Raw genomic sequence first — 15,756 nt, forward strand, 5'->3', positions numbered from 1 at the left:
AATTAAAACAATAAAAAACATTGATCGTCTTTTGGTAATGTACTAATGTGTACATGAAAAAAATAAATGAAAAACATAAGAATAACTAAATTTGAAAAATAGTCCAAAGCCACTGCCACCTGGACCAACCTAGGCCGACCCACCTACCTCTCTTACCCTATTTCCTCCAAACATACATTTTCATTTCTCTTTCAGACCCACCCAACCCAGCTCTGCTCCTATCTCTCTCGCAAACTATTTGTATAGAAACCTCCCCATAAGCTAAAAATTCTCAAACCCCCAAATTCAAAAACCCACTTGAACTCTCCAAACCCGTTTCTTTCTTTCCTTCTCTAACTCTCCCAAAAACGTATGGACAAAACAAAACACAGAGACATTAAACGGCGCTGTATGAGTCATGACTCGCTCTCAAAGATTTCTTAGCACCAGTACCAGCGGCAACACCGCCTCCTAAGTCAGTCACTTTGGAGTCGGACTTCGTCGTCATACTCGTAGCGTTGCTCTGCGCCGTCATATGTGTGGTGGGTTTTCTAGCCGTGGCACGCTGCGGGTTTGTAGTGCAAGTGAGCGAAATTTCATTGAATTTCGATAGTTTTCAATAATTTTGGTGAAACTTTGATAATTTCGGCAAAATATTGACGAAAAGTTGATGAATATGTGTTAAAATTTTCATACCCCTAAAAAACAAAATTTTACTCCTTAATTATAGGATGGAAAAAGAATTTGTTTTTTGTTTTTTTGTTTTTAAAGGTTAAATGGCTAACTAAAGGCTAAAACACTTTTTAAATAAAAGTTTAAAATGGCCCCGTGGAGATTACTAATGAAAAATGATCCACTTTATAATGAGAAGCGCTTGCATTTTTTTTATTGGCTTATTTATCGATTTGTCATTCGAAACTGTATTACATTCTCATATTACCACTTGAAAGTATTTTTGTCCCACTTTACCACCTGTAACTTACACATGTGTCCCATTACCTTGTTCTGTCACTTCTATCAATAAGTCCGTCAAAAATGCTGACGTGGCAGAGGCAATTTGGATTTTTCACACCTAATGCCATTATAGATCACTTCTCTTCCACATGGCACACTGGGTACGTAGTACATGTGGCATGACACATGTGTATTTACAGTTTGTGGAGGGTTTAATTAAAGAAACTTAAATAAAAAGAAATCAAAACCCAAAAGTGAGAAAGAAATCAAAACCTAAAAATGAAAAAAAAATCAAAACAAACAAAAAAAAAGTCAAAAGGGTTTTGAAAAATGGTGAAGGGACAGAAAGGCTGAATTTTCAATCCTCCACTAAGAGGATTCTTGAATCGAAGGCTTTGTATTCTAGAGGAAGAATCTTACAAAGGCGCCATTACTCTGCTTGGAGAGGGCGAGATAGAGGTTCCTTTATACGGTAACTGGACCCCATCTTTTAACCTTTTGTGGCTTGGAATTCATGTGCGATTTATCCAATGATTTGATTATGTTGAAGGATGATGATAAGTTATATGAGGTTCATATTGATCACACAACCAATGACACTGATCCTAATGCTGCTTTTGAAGATGATGAGGACACTGATTATGAAGTGGATGAGTTTAAGAGTCCTGAGAATTTTTCAAGTGATGATGATGAACACAAGATGAGGAGAGCAAGACCTTTGCCCAAGTTCATTAATTTTAGACCTAGTGACATACTTAACCCAATGTTCCACTGTAGCCCTTTGAAGACCACTCGATTTCCAAACATAAAAGTATGCAGGGAGGCAATAAGGATGTATTCAATAGTCAATGGTCATCTGATTAGGTTTATGATCAATGATTCATAAAAGGTACAATGTTGTGAATAAGTTTGTCCTCGGAAGTTGTATGCTTCAGCTGTCAATGGGAGCATGGAGATCTATGTGAAGACTTATGAACCAGAACATAATTTTGTGCAAGGGTGACTGAAACAAATATGCAGATGCCAACTGGCTAGCAAAAAAGTATGCAAACAAGCTTGCCAGAACTCCAAGGTGGTCTTTAGGGGATTTCAAGGAGACAGTGGTATCAGAATTTAAGGTGAATGCATCCAAATCTGTAATATATAGAGCTAAGCTAAAGACTGTTGAGGTTTAGGAAGGGACCTACAAGCATCAATATGCTTCTTTATGAGATTATTGTGAAGAGCAGCAGAGAACTAATGAGAATACAACTATCAAAGTACAAAGCAACAATAAGGGTGAGAGATCAAGGTTCGAGAGAATATACATATGCCTTGGTGGGTTGAAAAAAGGATGGCTTGAAGGTTGTAGGCCATTTAATGGTTGTGATGGGTGCCATATCAAGGGCCTTCACCCTGGTCAGTTGTTAATAGTTGTGGGCATTGATGCTAATAATGGAATGTATCCAATGGCCCTAGTTGAGGTGGAAAATTATTCAACTTAGAAGTGGTTTCTTGGGTGGTTGGCAGAGGACTTGAATATAGAAAATAGCAGGAATTATGTGTTTAGGATTGATAAACAAAAGAGGCTAATTGATGCTATAGCTCATTTGTTTCCAGAGGCTGAGCATAAGCACGATTGGAAGCATTTATATGATAACTTCAAGAGTGCAGGTCACAGAAGCTTGGGACTAAAACTTCACATGGAGAGTATTGCGAGAGCTACAACCACTTCTTGGTGGGAGACTGAAATGGAAAAAATGTTGATGATGAATGAGAACGCTTAAGATCGGTTAAGCAAGAGGGATCCAAAGAATTGTTGCATGTTACATTTTCCATACATGGAGCAAGTGTGATGTCCTTATGAACAACTACTGTGAGGCATTCAACAAGGCAATCCTTGAGGCAAGAGACAAGCCTATCATCAGCATGCTTGAGAGGATAAGACTATATATCATGCTGTTGATGGCAATGAGAAGAGGAAAGTGTGAAAAATGGAAGAAAAATATTGGTCCAAGAATTTCCAACTTGTAGAGGATAACAGGAAATAGGGTCTATTCTGCATTCCCAAGTTTTCAGGAAGAAGGGTGGTTGTTGATTTGGACAAGAGAAGCTGCACTTGCAGAAAATGGAATCTCACAAGGATCCCCTGTTTGCATGCTTGCAGTGCAATTAGTTTCCTTCACAAGGATGCCTTGGATTATCTGGATCCATGTTACAACAAGGATGCTTACATGAAAGCTTATGGTCACACGATTCATCCCATGCCTAGCCAAGATATGTGGGCCAAGACTGGAAATGCACCACTTCTCCCACCTATATACCACAAACAACCTGGCAGGCCAAAGAAGAAGAGGGTTAGGTCACAAAACGAGCTTCCCCCTCCACCCACCAGTCGAAATAGGTTAAAAAGGTTTAACCTCAAAACCAAAGGTGGAAAGTGTGGGCAAGTGGGGCATAATCTTAGGAGTCGTGGTAGGCAGAAACAACAGCAGACCCAGCAAGATGATGTCACAACATCTCAACCAACTCAGGTTGTATGTCCTTTTCTACTTCAATGCATGCATTTGTTATTATATGTTGACTAAAAGAACACTAAAGATAGGTCCATATATACATCATTCTGTCATTTGTTTCAGATCCATATAATCAACACCACTTATGTCTTTCAGGTTAGACCTCCCAGTGCAAGATTTTAAGCAATGAGTAGCTCATCACAACCTCAACCTAACTCAACATCCCAGCCTCAACCTGACTCAACATCCCAGCCTCTTGGTGGCTCATCTTCTTAAAATATTGGCAGGTCATCATCTCAACCAATTGTGCAGTCTTCAAGTCAACCTGCAGGGTAGTCTTTATCCTAACTAATTGGTCAGAAAAGATACAAGTCTCCCTCCAAGAAGAAGACACCAACAAGGAAGAAGAAGGCACTGAGGCATCCTTGTGATTTCACAAAGAAGAAGCTGCATTTCCCATGGGTCTGATGATTAAAACCTTCAAACCTATGTTCTCTTTCTCTCTCTCTGAAGCAAAAATTGGAGCACCAAAGCTGAAGCATTGTGGATCTGAGCTTAAAGGAAGCTTCGATCTGGTGCGTTCTTTCTTGTTATAGGTTAGGGTTTTCTAACTTAAAATCGATTTCGCAAATTTAGGGTTAAAAGAGGTTGGGGTTTTTAGGGCTTTTGTGGTCTATGATATTCCAGCAAAAATAAGTGATTTTCATAATAAGGTTTTCCTATTCGTTTTTGGAGTGTGATATATTTTGTTAGTATTTTGTGATTTATTTTGTATAGATCTCTTCAAATAACAGGTTTCTTCAACTTTTGGTGGGTTTCGCATGGATGAATTTCTATATTACCCAGGACAGCTTTTTTTGTATCAGAATTTTCTGGTCAACTTGTTCACACATCTGTTTCTCTTGCCTTATTGAAAATTGTTCACCATATTTATATGGGTTCAGGTATAATAAACCTTTTTTTTTTTTTTCATTTTCTTCCATTTTGGTGTGATTATGCTTTTTAAATAGATTCCTAGATTGATTCTATAGGTGAGAAAGTACACCCCTTTTATAGTGGTAGAAGGAACTATAGACAAGCTGTCTGGGTCAGTTGGTTTTGGTGATGTTACTGGGTGAGTGATTTAGTAGAAAATCTTTTTTTTTTTTTTTGTGTGTTTCTTCTCTTGGATGAAAAGGATAATTGAATATGGTCAGGTACATTGGAAAGAACTCCAAATCGGAGAGAATACCAATGACTACTCTTATATTGACTGAGGCATCTGATATGAGCAAGTGAGATTCATTTTCTTGTTTTGCTCTAAAATATTTAAAAGTGGGAAATTAATAGATATGATATATCAATCTTCATTTATTCATATGTGATGAACTTATACTTCCATTCATAATTGGTTTGCTAAGTGATTCAATGTAATCAATTTGAGAAGTTAATGTTGTGAAATTTGTGAATTGTGATTATACTGAATGCAAAATGTTTATATATGTTGGTTCTTATAAAAAAACAGGGGTTGTGAATATAGATTGGTTATCGGTTGCATAAAATAAACTACAAACCCTCAAAGGATTTGAAGGACTTTCTAAGCTCACTGTAAGTACTCATAATTGAATTTTTTTTCATATTTTTGTGGTACAATCCAACAAATTTCATTTTGTAGTTCCGTGAGTTTTACATTACTAGTGGGATCTTAAGCTTGGTGTAGGGGATCTAGAAGGGGATGATAGTGCTATAAAGTGGATTATTTTATTTTTGTGAATGTGGTGGGGGTGTGAATTTAAGTTGGTGAACACTTAGAAGATTAGTATAAAAGGTTGTAGTTTTCTGCTTAAGTGTATTGTACAGCAGCACATTTGGAACACCAGAGGTGTTTTGTAATGGATGATTTCTATGTCATATATATGTTATAATTGCTTTTGGATCAACTTATGAGTTTTCTGGTGAATGAAGCAGGTTACTGCATGCATTATTATCTTGTTCTTTAATTGGTTAGCAACAAGCACATTTGGAAACCATGTCCAAAGCTACATTAGGTCCTCCAATCAAATTTTAATTCTTCTATACATGTGGATATTACAAACAAAACCATTTTTAATTTGCAAATCATATTTCTTAAGCAACTTCATTTTGCAGTAGCTACCAACTCTCCTATTCAAACCAATATCCGAACTAATTTGTAACCGTAGCTTAAGACTAGCACCTGACTGACACATTAGTTTCTCATGTGAATGTCAGCCTCACTTTCAGATCCCACATAAACCAGCAACCTTACCAAAACAAGTGGTGCATATGGTCTTTCGCTATCCCAAACCCTACATCCTGGCGCAACTCTAAATGGTTCTTTAGTGGGCAATAAAGCTAGGAAAAAAATAGTTGGGATTGCCAAGATTTATTGTAGTGACCCTATTGTTTATGTTCGAGTTATTGTATGACAGAAGGATATATTACGATCCGATAATAATTAAATATGTTCATCAACTTTCTGGTTGTTCTGGATGGTCATGATATTCTGTTAGGCGTCATTCATGACTTGTGGAATAAAGAATTAAATAATAAATTAAATAATAAATATCATTTATTAATTATTCTTATTTTAGAAGTGTTTCTAATGGAAGACGATAAATTCCACTGCTAGAAGAATTAGAACCTAAGAGGTCACACTCTATATAAGGACGATGATCAAATAATAGAATGGTATATGAAAGATATAATTAATTAATGATATAAATTAATTATTGAGTTGAAAATTAATTATTGAGAATAATTAATTAAAGTTCAAATTAAATTTGGGCTTATAATTATGATTGATATTTGGGCCAAACCTTAACAATGCCCAAAGCCCAAGTAAGTTGGATTTAGGAAAAGCCCATAATAATAAATATGAGATATTTGACTTAGTAAATGGTTTGGATAAAACCATCAACTTAAGTCTAATCAACAAAGTTTAACTTATTAATTTATTTTGGATAATTGTAAAATAAATAAATAATGTGAGACCCTAGATTTTACTATATTTTAATTTTCCGGTTTGTTTAAATAGAATGTGGTTTTATTCTTCAAGTTGACAAATTTTTATGAAGTCCAAGTGACTAAGGCTAGACTTTGGTGGCGTAGAGCTCATTTGTTTTAGAATAACGACGTTGGGTTTGTCAAAAACGGAGTTCGGACAAAGGAATTACGGATTTTCAAAGTTGGATAATTGTTTAATTATTATTTGATTTTTTGAAATTTTATTTGAAAAAGTTGGTTTTTTCACAAAATTTCTGGAAGTCAAAAATAATGTTTTGAGACCATAGAAAATATGTACTCAGCCTCACGAGTCTGTAGTAATTTTCGGGAGATTTTTCGGAGCTCAGATGTATTTTTGGTGGATTTTTGAAGTTGTAGAAAATATAAAAAAATCTGGAAAAGAAAAATTAGCACACGTGGACGCTGATTGGGATTGCCAGCGCCACGTGGAGCGCGGTGGTTGGCTAGACGCGCTGACGAAGCAAGTGCACGGATCGAAGATGCATCGCGTTGCACCGAATCTCTTAGCCTGATTTAATCGAGAACATTCGCCTTTATTAAAACCATTAATCCTAATCGTCCATTGAAAAAAAAAAAAAAAAGGACCGGATCCGTTTCTCCAAGCTGGGTCGCCTGCCCGTTTCCTCTCACATCTCTTCAACCCTCGCGCTACTCCATGAGTTTTTTTTGACCCGGTTCGCCTCTAGCTCTCTATTTCTTTTGTTTTGGCTGATTTGCGAGTAAGAACTTGTCCCACATTGAAGAAATAAAAGAACCTCTCACTTCCACAAGCCTATAAATAGAAGACCACCCCATCCATTTCTCTCCACACCTAAAGTTTTGTGACACTTCCAAAACTTTCTTGAGACAAGCCACTTGTTGAGAGTTTCTTAAGTTTGAAATATTTGTTTTGGTTATTTTCTTGAGTACCCTCAAGGATTTTGCACCTAGGAATATCTTAAGCAAATAATTTTGGCAAATTGTGGGGAAACTCTATCAAAATTCTCTGCTCGCCTTGGTAAGGTCTTTGGGTAAGACTTTTGAGTTTCGTTAAGTTATTTTATTTTGAAGTTAATTACTTATTACGCTTTAATTTTTGTTTTAGCAATTCTATTTGTGGAGATTAAGCTAAGGAAGTCTACAACCAGATATTTAATCTCTACATTCTCTTTAAGGTTTTATGCATGATTAATTAGTTAAGTTGATTTTATTAAATTAATTAATCATGTCTAAAAGTTGGATTTAATTACGCATAATTAATTAGTTAAGTTGGATTTATTAAATTAATTAATCATATCTAACTTAGATTTAATTACATAATTAGTTGATTAAAGTTAGATTTATTATAATCAATTAATTATATAACTCAAATTGGATTATAGAATTGATATTACTAAAAGGAATCAGATTTACTAAGAAGCATGCAAATAATGTTTAAGTTGGATTAATCTACTTTGCTTGCATGACTAGTTACTAATTAATTAATCAATCTAATAATGGATTGATGTCACCCTATTAAAGTAACCGAACACATGATATCGAGGTCAGTATCAGCTGCTGTTGCTCTGCCAGCTTAAGGATACTGGGACTGATCCCTCAGTTTCCCCCTTACTGACCTAATCATGTTGTTGGACTTTAATTGGTTAACTTCTAGACTTATAAATAAATTAGACTATAAGTAGAAACCCTAAATCCTAAAAATACAGAGACTTAGTCTTGGTAGACTTGTTTATGAGATTTTCTGAGAAGACATGACCGAAAGGAAAGATCATGCCAAACCTCTATCGAATTTACTGTTTGACTAAAGTCGGTATTCTGTCGGATTTGGATTTCCAGTTTCCATAGAAGAATTTAAGGACATTGGTGCTGTGAAAGTACAAGAAGGTTAAGCTTGGACACCAAGTAGGGTGATTCTCATAACCTGACTATTGAGACTATTTTATGCATGTATGTATCATAATAAATATGTTGCTTGTGAATTCTGCATCACTTTTTGTATGCATTGTTGCATAGATTTGTTGTTATTGTTCATGATGATATGAGAGTAAATGGTCATGAAAAACGATGACCTTGGGTTTTGATCCCCTAAACTTTAAGAAGAGATAAGTACGAATGAGTTAGTCGACTTGTCCTTGAAGGGAGGCTAGGCTCGAGGGGTACTACTATGGTAAAGGATATTCTCACTACATTACTGAGTGTAGATGCGGTAAGTGTAGTTGGTCGTTAATGATCGATCATCAGGTAATGATATTTTGGGGTATAAACATTTTAAAGAAGTTGCATGTTTATCATCAAAGATTTCATGGATTCTTTATTAACTGTTTTATCACTGGCTATATTTATTAAGTATTTTTCTTATTATTTTCAAACCCTATCAGGGTTTTCGAAGGGAGCTATGATCGTATGTGATGCTTACCCCCTACGTTGTTTGTTTTGCCTTTACTTGTGGTTGCATATCACGTTTCGGTTGACAATCTTGACTAAGTAGTTAGGCAAGACACTCATATATCTTGCTGGGCATCATCAAGTCTTCTTCATGTTTAACATGTTGTTTTGCTGGGTCTTCTACCCGTTTTATTACCTATCGTTTTTTTCAGTTTTTAATTATTCAGAATATCTTTCAAGTAGTCGGTTGGTATCTCGTTTTAAGTTTTGTTTCACAAACATGATCTTCACTGATGTCATGTTGTGCTAAGGGTTATTTTGTAAAACTTTAAATACCCTACTGAGTTGGCTTATTTTAAATATATTTCGAAGTATATTTTTTTGATTTCTGCTGTATACTTTATTCTCTGATTCAACCCGTTTTTCATCAATAAAAGACTTAACCCGTCTTAAGAAATTTGGAATAGTGATGCTAAAGTGCAGTATCGTATTCTAAAGTTCTTGGGGCGAGCATCTCTGCTAGGACTCCAGTTTGGGGCCGAACAAATAATATCCCAACAACCTACTCCCTCCCTATATGGCCCGCCCCCCTATGAATTCTAGGAAATTTAGTTTCCTACTAACAGTATAAATATAGGTTATTTATCATTAGTTAAAATAAGTGAAAATCCACATAAGGTTAAAACTTTGAGAGTAGGTTCTTTCACTTATTGTATGTTTGTGAAAGAACAGAAAAAAGAGAGAGAACCACCATAGAGAGAAAAGATACTTGAAAGAAAGCTAGCATTTATGATTACCGCTCTCATCTACCTTGCTTGATTTCTTTATGAATATTTCTTAGAGGCACGATACTTGTGATACTTTGATGAATCGAAAGGTAGAAGAAGCCACCGTGGATAAAGATAGCTTAATCGATGAAAAAAATGGTATGTTTCTATTATTGTTTGTTGCCTGAATTCCATATATGCATATGATTGTATCTTAGGTTTTGGGTTTGATAAAAAAAATTTTAATCTACTCTTTCCGCTCCGTTTTCTATAATAATTGTTATTATGATCAATTACTAGCTATTATTTCCAACACAACCAAGCCAACACCTCTAACCAGGGCTCCTTTGAGGGACATCAACCCCGGAACGATGACAATGTTAAAGTTAACGTTTGAGTTATTGTTGCTACTGTGCCTTCATTATCTACAAAAACTCTAGCCCCTAACCAAGAGACAGACCCCGTTAACAGGCCTCCAAGCAGTGATGTAAGTGTTGGAGATCATGACCTTTCTCTTGTTGAACGCTTCTATTGTTGTAACTCTTCCTGGATGGTCCTCCATGACTTCAAGCACTGATATTAGTGTTCAAAATTTGTCTAATGTTATAACTCCTCCCGAAGTCAGTAGAAGACTCTCTACGACAGTGAATCCCCCAAGAATGCTTTATCGCAAAAGGTCATCTTTGACCTCACCTTGAGTACAACTGTCTTACATTGGTGGCAAAAGGTTTTTTTCAACTCTTTTTAAAGTGTCATTGACATTCTAGATGAAGAGGGAGTGAAAAAGGAAGTGCGAGTAGAAGATAAAGAGGAGGTGGAAATAGGGGCAAAAGTGAAAGAGGAAGAGCTGGATTATAATAATGAACCCTTGTCATTTTTAGATTTTTATAGGAATTTGGTAATGCACGTTAAGAATCACGTAAGAATTTTGAATATTTTTTTGTTGTTAACTTCATTAATTTTTGTAATTGTGTGATATCGTTCAGGGTAGTTTGATACATGAGCAAATTAATTTTGAGATGGATCAAATTATTCCAAATTTTTTCATGTGTGTGCATGAAGCCCTTTTAATATTTATATATACATCACTGTTGGATATGATCTTACAAAGAAAAAGTTTGTATCTCCTAGCGTAGAGATTTTTATGACAAGATCGATCCTATTACCAGCAAGATCGATCTTCTAGGGACTACGTTTTGGCATAACATATTTTATGACGTAATAAATTTTATGTCATATCTACTATATTGTCATATTCCAAATTTTACAAGTTTTAAGTGCTAATTCAATTCTAATATTCTCATATATGGTTTTGAATTTTATTTCCTCTTTGCATAAATACTAATCATATAGGATAGTTCATCGTGAATAAATATAGATAGTTTGAATAGATTGTTCTTTATGAATCTATTCAAGATATCACCTTCATTTATCTTCCATCAAAGATTGAACTCGAACATCAAGATTGAAGTCTGGTTTGTGAGCTCTTTTCTTCAGGGCGTTGAAAAGAAGGTCTCCTTACAATTCTTGTGATCGAAGAGGTACAGGTGGCGTGAGGTCAGTTTATTTTCCAAAATGAGTCTAGTTAGGGTTTGGATTGAGTCACTGGATATATCTTTTCAAGTTATCATAGTGAATTTTTTATATACACTAGGTCCCACGGCTATCCAGTGGAGAGTTTTATGCGTCAACAAATCTATGTGTTCGTTGTGTGATTGATTGATTGTTAATTTGTTTGTTCAAGTTTAATTGTTTTTAATCCGCTGCTTAATTAATCAACTTGGTAAAATTAAAATTAGGTAAATTTTTTATAAAGCTTATTCATCCCACCCCCTTCTAGGCTTGTTTAGTAATCTATTTGGAAATTTCAACAGCCACTACCGCAAGGTAATTAATATTAGTAGGCGCATACCACGCATATATATATATATATATATATTGCAAAAAAAATATGTTGTTATGTCCTAGAGGCAAAAATCTTAATGGGCACATTGGGACAACCCAAGGAATAAAATTTCGGGTTTCGAGGAAATTTCGACGAAAATTTTGAAGATTTTTAAATTTTGACAAAAATTCGACGGAAACGACGAAAATTGCTATCAAAATACGGAAATTTTGAATGAAACTTTACTATATGTTTATTTAACATATTATCTAATACATTGATAAAAAATATTGAAGAAACCAAATTATATGGTAGGTTTCATGTGATGAATATAATGCGCGTTGGAGGCAAATACTGTTAAATAAAATTATTACAATGAATAAATGAAATTAATATATTCATATTTTATAATTCATACATTAAATCCTATATATTATATATACTCTAATACTCTTTATTCTTTATAATCTACACACTAAAATATTAGGGTTTAGGCCCTTTAAAGTATTTTCAATTATTTTTATATATAAATGTATTAGGGTTTAGGGTTTAAAACAACTAAACGAAATCTCAAACTTTTTTTTTTTTTTTTTTTCCAATTGTCCAAACGCCTCAAATCCCAATTAACAATAAACTTTTTTTTTTTCCTCTTTTTTCTTTTTTTCTTTTCTTTTTTTTTTCTTTTTTTTTTCATTTCTTTTTTTTTTTTTTCTTTTTCTTCTCTTTTCTTTTTCTTCTCTTTTCTTTCTTCCTTTCTTCCCGTACGCCACCAATAACTTCCTCTTTTCTTTTTTTTTTTCTTTTCTTTTTCTTCTCTTTCCTTCCTTTCTCTTTTCTTTCTTCCTTTCTTCCCGTACCTTCCTCTTTCTTCTCATCTCATTTTTCCTAGTCCTAGCGCCACTGCAGAGAGACACACCTGCGCATCTCCTCTCCTTTCTCTCCCTCTTCCTTTTTCCTCCTTCCTCTCCCTCATCTCTTCTCTCTCAAAGATCTTTTCTCTTTCTTCTCTCTCCTCCCTGCCCAATCACCCTCTGGTCTCTTTGATCTGCCTCCGGCGACGTCGCCATTTGATCTGCTGCCTCCGGTGATGGCTGGCGACGAAGGCAGCCCGCCCCTTCCTCCCCTCTTCCTCTGGTTTCCGCCTCCCCCAGTCGAAAATTTTGCCGAAATTTCAAAATTTTAGGCGAAATCGTCGAAATTAGGACGAAATTTTGTTAGTTATATGTTAAAATTTCGAAACCCAAAAAAATCAAAATTTAACACCTTGGGACAACCCAACCAAAAATAATTAAACTGAGCTACTCCAAAATAGGAGCTTGCTCCAAAGGAATAGGAAAATTTCAACTAAGGACTCCTAGCTTAGTTTGGTATTTCCCAAAAAAAAAAAAAAAGATTTTCTAGAGAGAGAAAGAGAAATCAAGATCTAAAGTGACAGGCTTTATTTATAGGAAAAGTAAGGGAAAATGAATGGTTGAGATTAAAACAAAAATAGAGTGACAGGATGGGTCTAAAATAGCTTAAAATATTTATAAAAAAAAATGGGAAAGAAACCTGAAAATTCGAATCAGGTTGGCGTCAATGTTTGGGTCAACACGCGGTTCATATTTTGTCTATAGACGAGTACTCAAATCGAGTCAAATGGGTAAACGAGTGAAGTGAGAGGTATGAGTCAACCAGGTTACAAGGGGGTCAACCTAAACTCGGCGAACAAACGGATCACACCCACTGATGGACAACAACATTTAATGGTTTTGATCAAGCAGTTTTCATGATTTGATATCACCTGAATTCTTTCTCATGTTTAACATTTTACCAACTTTTTCAACACCTATTGTTAGACTTAAAATCTTTCCTTTTACTTCTCCAAGTTCTGGCTATAGTCTTACATTCTCAACTCTAAGGAACTCAACTAGCTTAATCTTCTCATCAAATTTTTTTTTTCAAGAAAGCATATCTTGTGTAACAAGTTTTTCTTTTTAAACATAGAGTTCAATCTTAGCAATTTTTCAATTTACTAAACACATTCAGATTTTCTTTTTTAATTTGATAAGATTAATGAAAATACAGATTTTGAAACGCTTCCTTTAAGTCTTCCTCAACAACATCATAATCTAGGCTTTCACACTCACTTTCATGCACACTCACTTCATCCAATTTAGCTATAAAACCAAACCTACTAAGATCTTCATCAACAAAACTATCTAACTCAAACTTAGATTCAAAATCACTCCAAGTGGCATTCATAGCTCTATTTTTACCCTTATTCTTGTTCATTCTAGTATTAGCACAATCAGACGCATATTGACGATAACTTTGACAAGCAAAACATTGAGTATTTTTCTTTGAACTCCCCTTTTTCAGAAAACCTAGAAGATTTTTCAAAAGGGCTTTCTTTTTTACTATCCTTAAAGTTTGACTTACGAAAATCCTTTTGTTCAAATTTTTTACTGTGAAATTTTTCATTTCTGAACATTTTTTAAATTGTTTAGCAAACAAAGTAAGATCTTTAGAAGTTATTGGAGCATCAGAATCATTTTCACTTTCAAACTCATTAAGGGAATTCATTCACAGTTTTAAGGGCAACACTTTTCATCTTCTTAGGTTATGGAAATTGCATTTCAAAGGTTTTTAGTGAACCAATCAAATCTTTAAAATTTTCAAAGTGTTCAAGTCTTTAACTTAATTCTTCAATGGCAGTTACTTTTGCATGAAAACAGGCAGGAAGAGACCTAAGAACCTTTTTGACAACACTATGTTCAAGAATTTGATCATCTAGGTTATGACAAGAGTTAACTATATCATTAAGCCTAGCATAAAATTCAAAGAATTTTTCAAATTCTTGCATCTTTATATTTTCAAATTGAATTATGAGAAATTGCAAATTTGACTCTTTGACAGATGAAGTTCCCTTATGGGTAATTTTCAGAATATCTCATGCTTCCTTGGAAGTTTTACAATGTGAAATATGTTTGAACTGATCAGGAGTTAAGGATTTGAATATCGCATTCAAGCCTTTATTATTATTAGTACTATAAAGTTTCTCGACATTATTTCACTCTTCAGAAGGCTTGAGAATATCATTTCCTTCCTTATCCTCGGTGACTGGATATGTCTAGCCATACACAGTTGTGTGCCAAACACAATAGTCAATTACCCAAAGAAAGGCTTTCATCTTAACCTTCCAAGCAGCATAATTGTTTCCATCAAACAATAGAACTGTTCGCACAATCCCTTCTCAGTGATCTAACCTAGGACCTCACTAAGTGATTATAGTTACTAGCTCTGATACCAATTGAAATTCTTAAGTTGATTACTAAGAAAGCCTAAAGGGGGAAGAATAGGCTCAATCACAAAAATCCAATTTTGAAAATTACCAAGTTGATTAATTCAGTAGCAGATTAACATCAAATCAACTTAAGCAATCAAATAACAATCAATCACATAGTAAACATAATATTTGTTGACGCAAAAAACCCTCAACTAGGAAAATCCGCGAGACCTAATCCAAAAAAAAAAAAAAATCCACTATGACACTTGAAAAGTTATAACCAATGACTCGATCCAAACCTAACTAAATTCCTTCTAGAAAAATAAACTGACCTTATGTTACTTGCATCTCTTAGATCACGAGAATTGTATGGAAACCTTTTTGCCAACAACCTTAAGACAAGAGCTCATGAATCCGGCTTCAATCCTAACGCTCGAGTTCAATCAATGGTGGGAGATGAATGAATGAATGAAGACGACAACTTGAATAAATTCACAAGAAACAATCTATTCAAACTATTTATGCTTACGCACGATGAATTGTCCTATATGATGAGTGTTTGTGCAACAAGAATGTTCATATAATCACTATAAAACTCACACTAAACCCTAGAATGCACAATCTCTCCACAAAACTCACACTAAACCCTAGAATGCACAATATCTCAAAAGTGCATAATATGCGTGAGCAAACTAGAATTATGAAAAATATGGATATTTATATATATGAAATCAAAACTCTAATAGAAGTAGGAAATAAGTGGTAAACCTTATATGAAATTATTAGAATTGAAATATGACTTAAAACCTTGAAAAACTAGGATTTGAAAAAAGTCAAAAATTAGGAAAAATTTTGTGAGATCAATCCTACAGAGATGAATAAAAAATTGACAAACATTCATAGGTTCGATCCTATAGAGACGCACACAATTGCTACAAATTGATAAGATCGATTCTACCGAGGGTAGGATCGATCCTACAAGTTTAAATCACAAAACATAAGCTCATATATGGAGGATCG

The sequence above is a fragment of the Dryas octopetala genome, chromosome 6 (assembly GCF_963921425.1).
Source record: "Dryas octopetala chromosome 6, drDryOcto1.1, whole genome shotgun sequence".
NCBI lineage: Eukaryota > Viridiplantae > Streptophyta > Magnoliopsida > Rosales > Rosaceae > Dryas > Dryas octopetala.